Below are 6,553 nucleotides of genomic sequence, written 5' to 3'. Positions count from 1 at the left end.
CTTAGTTCGCTTTTGCCAAAGCACCACATATATATATATATACGTAGCTGGTTAGTTCTTTGCTTGGGACTGCAGCAAAGTAAAGAAGAAAGATGGAATTGTCTGCTTCTTTGCTTCTTTCTCCTTTTCCTTTTTCTTTGAATAAAGCATGGGCAGGGCCTAGACCTTGGATCAGATTCCTACAATGCCATTTGTATCGGGTTGAGACTTAGAGGGAGGAGCCCATCAATCGATCGATTTGGAATAAGTGAAAACTACACATCAGACTGCTAATGAATCACTGCAAAAGCCTGCAAAAGTATGAAGAATGCAAGCCGTTTGGTTGGAACTAAATTGTACTCCTTCTGTAAACGCTCTTATATTCGTTTACGGAGGGAATACAGTACATTGATTGGGCTATTCTAATGCTGATTCCTTTCCTGGGTATTGTACGGTTTTCCTTTGGCAGTCGATTAGTTGACGACAGAGCATTAAACAAGTGAATGAACCCGTAAACCAAAAACAAAAATATTCTTATGGAGATGCCAAAGCACCAAACATTGCACACAAATAAATAGACATTCTGAGTCTACAAAGAACAACTGCAGCATTAATTAGTTTCAAAAGACTAACATCAACATACTCTTACTACTATATACTTGTACGGTTATACCTGCTGGTTAATTCACAAACGATAGCAACTGGATGTAGTGGGTGGGGGGATGTACACTCAGTCAGTATTTCGGCACACTCAACACAACACAACGTGTCCATCCAATCTATACCTACACTTATTAATAAAAAGAGATGATATTTTTGGTTTCGTCCCGTTTAATTAATTTACATTATATTTAACATATACTAGCACAAAAGCCCGACGGGAGACATTGTTACCGGTCTCAAGCGTCCACTTACTTCTGGCTGTCCCGCCCATCTCATGTAGCAAGCCATTTAATTGCACTCCACTTAATTAGGCACATAGAACACCATATTCCTTCTTTTCTTTAGAGCGACCCATTCTCTTCTTCCCACGACATTTCCTTATCCTCCACTTTTATTGATTCCCAAGCTAACTCATTTAGTTGATTTGTAAAATGAAACACCAATACATATATAAATTCATGGTTTTGTTTCTAATAGGGCCAGGTGTTTTTTTTATATTAATAGGAAGAGTCGACAATTTTAGGAAGCCCATGTTCACATTGACAATTTTAAGAAGCCCCATGTTGTAAGTGGCAAATACCCAATTTTCTTCATTTATCATCAACGTCAGCACTAATATTTTGAAATAGTGATGATGCTAGCTAAATTGATACGTCATAGTTATTTTCTTAGGCCCGGCGTTGCACGTTACGCCCGACATTACACATTAGCTCCGATGCAGTAAAAAAATATATCCTTTCGTCCTTACTTTCTTGATCCCCAACTCCTCCCGTCCTCCTCTCCATCCCCACCGCCGCCCTGCCCTATGCAGCCCGTAGCCACCCGACGCGGCCCGTCTTCGTCGGAGGAGGAAACGAAGAACCACCAAGATCAGCCACCACCCAACACTCAAGCACAGGTACATCAAATCTATCATCACCACCAATGCTATGTGAAGAATAGAAGGGATAGTCTGTTCATAGAGGATGGTAATGCCCTCATTAAGTCAAAGAAACTGAGGGAGCGGAGGAATATGTTGCTCGAGGATAGGGATAAACTGAAGAAGAAGAAAAAACTACTCAAGAATGAAAGGGTTGAGCTACAGACAGAAGTTGCTCACTTAAAAAATGATTGAGAGAGCAATCGAAAGAAGATTCGTCAGCTGAGGATAATCCTTGACGAAGAGTAATCTAATTATTTCAATATCTTTTGTGAAGTTTTAAACTCTGAAGTATATGAGTATGTTAGTACTAGGTTGTAAACTCTTATTAAGTTTACGACTATGTTTAATTGATAGTACCATTTGTGAATTTTAAACTCTTAGTTTCTTAAGTACTATTTTTTATCCAAAAAATAAATTGTTAGCGTTGGACAACGTGGACGCCAGCAAGGCAGCAACATGTAATATAATGCTGGTATAGGCTCCAACGCCATCATTATTTTTTTACTATGACGCCATATCGGAGGCATTGGGTGTCCACGCCTGCAAGGTTATTTTTGCTGCGGGAGCTCCTATACGCCGCATTTTACGGCGTGTAGTCGCGGTTTCGCACAAAGCCAGCTCACCTGGGCCGCCCACTTGGTGTAGGGGTGGAAAATCGCAAAGAGAAAAGCACGCCAGAGATAGGAGTCGAGCATGCGACCTCCCGGTAATGTGCACCTTGCGCTAGCCACCTCGACTAGCTACCTCATGTGTAAGGTTACCAATGCGAAAATTAAAGAACACAACAACAATTGTAAAACTTAAAAACAGGAACCGTAAGCCGCAGCAGATTTGATATTTTTCTAAAATTTCAAACGTGAATTTTTGAAACGTGAATATTATTTGGGAAAATATTATTTTTATGAAAAAAAGGAAAAAGTGGAATTGGAGAACATTTTTTGAAATTACGAACAGTTTTGTGAAAATGCAAACAAATTTCTTTGCCGTTTCTTTTTTGTTTTGAACAAATTAATGAAACTGCGAATTTTTTTCAAATTGCGAATAAAATTTGAAACCACGAACATTTTTTGAAACCAAAAACATTTTTTTAATAGTGAACAGATTTTGAAATATGAAAAAATTTCAAATTCATGAACAAAATTATAAAATTATGAACTTTTTTCGTATTGTGAACAAGTTTTGAAACCGTAAACATTTTTTGAATTGTGAACAGATTTTGAAATATAAACAAATTTCAAATTCATCAACAAAATTATAAAATTATGAACTTTTTTCGAATTGTGAACAAATTTTAAAACCGTAAACATTTTTTGAATTGTGAACAGATTTTGAAATATGAACAAATTTCAAATTCATCAACAAAATTATAAAATTATGAACTTTTTTCGAATTGTGAACAAATTTTAAAACCGTGAACATTTTTCGAATTGTGAACGGATTTTGAAATATGAACAAATTTCAAATTCATGAACAAAATTATAAAATTATGAACCTTTTTCGAATTGTGAACAAATTTGAAACCATAATCATTTTTTGAATTGTGAGAAAATATTAAAACATGAATAAATTTCAAATTTTTCAACAAAATTATAAAAACACAAGCATTTTTCGAACCTGAGAACAAGTTTTGAAACCATGAACATATTTAGAATCTGCAAAAAAAATTAAACCGTGAACATTTTTTGAATTTTGAACAAAGTTTGGAACATGAACAATTTTCAAATTCGTGACCGAAATTATAAAATTGTGATTTTTTTGGAAACTATAAATATTTTTTGAAGAGGTAATAAATTTTGGAACATAAACAAATTTCTAATTCATGAACAAAAATATAAAATTGTGAACATTTTTCGTTAAACCGCGAACATTCTTCAAATTGTGAACAAATTTTCAAACATAAACAAATTTAAAAATTCATGAACAAAATTATAAAATTGTGATTTTTTTTATTTGTGAACAAGTTTTGAAACCATAAGTATTTTTTGAATTGTGAACAAATTTTGTAACCGTGAACATTTTTCGAATTGTGAACAGATTTTGAAATATGAACAAATTTCAAATTCATGAACAAAATTATAAAATTATGAACCTTTTTCGAATTGTGCACAAATTTGAAACCATAATCATTTTTTGAATTGTGAGAAAATATTAAAACAAGAATAAATTTCAAATTTTTCAACAAAATTATAAAAAAACAAGCATTTTTCGAACCTGAGAACAAGTTTTGAAACCATGAACATATTTAGAATCTGCAAAAAAAATTAAACCGTGAACATTTTTTGAATTTTGAACAAAGTTTGGAACATGAACAATTTTCAAATTCGTGACCGAAATTATAAAATTGTGATTTTTTTGGAAACTATAAATATTTTTTGAAGAGGTAATAAATTTTGGAACATAAACAAATTTCTAATTCATGAACAAAAATATAAAATTGTGAACATTTTTCGTTAAACCGCGAACATTCTTCAAATTGTGAACAAATTTTCAAACATAAACAAATTTAAAAATTCATGAACAAAATTATAAAATTGTGATTTTTTTTATTTGTGAACAAGTTTTGAAACCATAAGTATTTTTTGAATTGTGAACAAATTTTGTAACCGTGAACATTTTTCGAATTGTGAACAGATTTTGAAATATGAACAAATTTCAAATTCATGAACAAAATTATAAAATTATGAACCTTTTTCGAATTGTGCACAAATTTGAAACCATAATCATTTTTTGAATTGTGAGAAAATATTAAAACAAGAATAAATTTCAAATTTTTCAACAAAATTATAAAAACACAAGCATTTTTCGAACCTGAGAACAAGTTTTGAAACCATGAACATATTTAGAATCTGCAAAAAAAATTAAACCGTGAACATTTTTTGAATTTTGAACAAAGTTTGGAACATGAACAATTTTCAAATTCGTGACCGAAATTATAAAATTGTGATTTTTTTGGAAACTATAAACATTTTTTGAAGAGGTAATAAATTTTGGAACATAAACAAATTTCTAATTCATGAACAAAAATATAAAATTGTGAACATTTTTCGTTAAACCGCGAACATTCTTCAAATTGTGAACAAATTTTCAAACATAAACAAATTTAAAAATTCATGAACAAAATTATAAAATTGTGATTTTTTTTATTTGTGAACAAGTTTTGAAAACATAAGTATTTTTTGAATTGTGAACAAATTTTGTAACCGTGAACATTTTTCGAATTGTGAACAGATTTTGAAATATGAACAAATTTCAAATTCATGAACAAAAATATAAAATTATGAACCTTTTTCGAATTGTGCACAAATTTGAAACCATAATCATTTTTTGAATTGTGAGAAAATATTAAAACATGAATAAATTTCAAATTTTTCAACAAAATTATAAAAACACAAGCATTTTTCGAACCTGAGAACAAGTTTTGAAACCATGAACATATTTAGAATCTGCAAAAAAAATTAAACCGTGAACATTTTTTGAATTTTGAACAAAGTTTGGAACATGAACAATTTTCAAATTCGTGACCGAAATTATAAAATTGTGATTTTTTTGGAAACTATAAATATTTTTTGAAGAGGTAATAAATTTTGGAACATAAACAAATTTCTAATTCATGAACAAAAATATAAAATTGTGAACATTTTTCGTTAAACCGCGAACATTCTTCAAATTGTGAACAAATTTTCAAACATAAACAAATTTAAAAATTCATGAACAAAATTATAAAATTGTGATTTTTTTTATTTGTGAACAAGTTTTGAAACCAGAAGTATTTTTTGAATTGTGAACAAATTTTGTAACCGTGAACATTTTTCGAATTGTGAACAGATTTTCAAATATGAAAAAATTTCAAATTCATGAACAAAATTATTAAATTATGAACTTTTTTCGTATTGTGAACAAGTTTTGAAACCGTAAACATTTTTTGAATTGTGAACAGATTTTGAAATATAAACAAATTTCAAATTCATCAACAAAATTATAAAATTATGAACTTTTTTCGAATTGTGAACAAATTTTAAAACCGTAAACATTTTTTGAATTGTGAACAGATTTTGAAATATGAACAAATTTCAAATTCATCAACAAAATTATAAAATTATGAACTTTTTTCGAATTGTGAACAAATTTTCTAACCGTGAACATTTTTCGAATTGTGAACAGATTTTGAAATATGAACAAATTTCAAATTCATGAACAAAATTATAAAATTATGAACCTTTTTCGAATTGTGAACAAATTTGAAACCATAATCATTTTTTGAATTGTGAGAAAATATTAAAACATGAATAAATTTCAAATTTTTCAACAAAATTATAAAAACACAAGCATTTTTCGAACCTGAGAACAAGTTTTGAAACCATGAACATATTTAGAATCTGCAAAAAAAATTAAACCGTGAACATTTTTTGAATTTTGAACAAAGTTTGGAACATGAACAATTTTCAAATTCGTGACCGAAATTATAAAATTGTGATTTTTTTGGAAACTATAAATATTTTTTGAAGAGGTAATAAATTTTGGAACATAAACAAATTTCTAATTCATGAACAAAAATATAAAATTGTGAACATTTTTCGTTAAACCGCGAACATTCTTCAAATTGTGAACAAATTTTCATACATAAACAAATTTAAAAATTCATGAACAAAATTATAAAATTGTGATTTTTTTAGTTTGTGAACAAGTTTTGAAACCATAAGTATTTTTTGAATTGTGAACAAATTTTGTAACCGTGAACATTTTTCGAATTGTGAACAGATTTTGAAATATGAACAAATTTCAAATTCATGAACAAAATTATAAAATTATGAACCTTTTTCGAATTGTGAACAAATTATGAACCTGAGAACAAGTTTTGAAACCATGAACATATTTAGAATCTGCAAAAAAAATTAAACCGTGAACATTTTTTGAATTTTGAACAAAGTTTGGAACATGAACAATTTTCAAATTCGTGACCGAAATTATAAAATTGTGATTTTTCGGAAA

Source organism: Hordeum vulgare, chromosome 2H (genome assembly GCF_904849725.1).
Source record: "Hordeum vulgare subsp. vulgare chromosome 2H, MorexV3_pseudomolecules_assembly, whole genome shotgun sequence".
Classification (NCBI taxonomy): Eukaryota; Viridiplantae; Streptophyta; class Magnoliopsida; order Poales; family Poaceae; genus Hordeum; species Hordeum vulgare.
The sequence above is the reverse complement of the archived record's forward strand: the minus strand, read 5'-3'. Positions refer to the sequence as shown.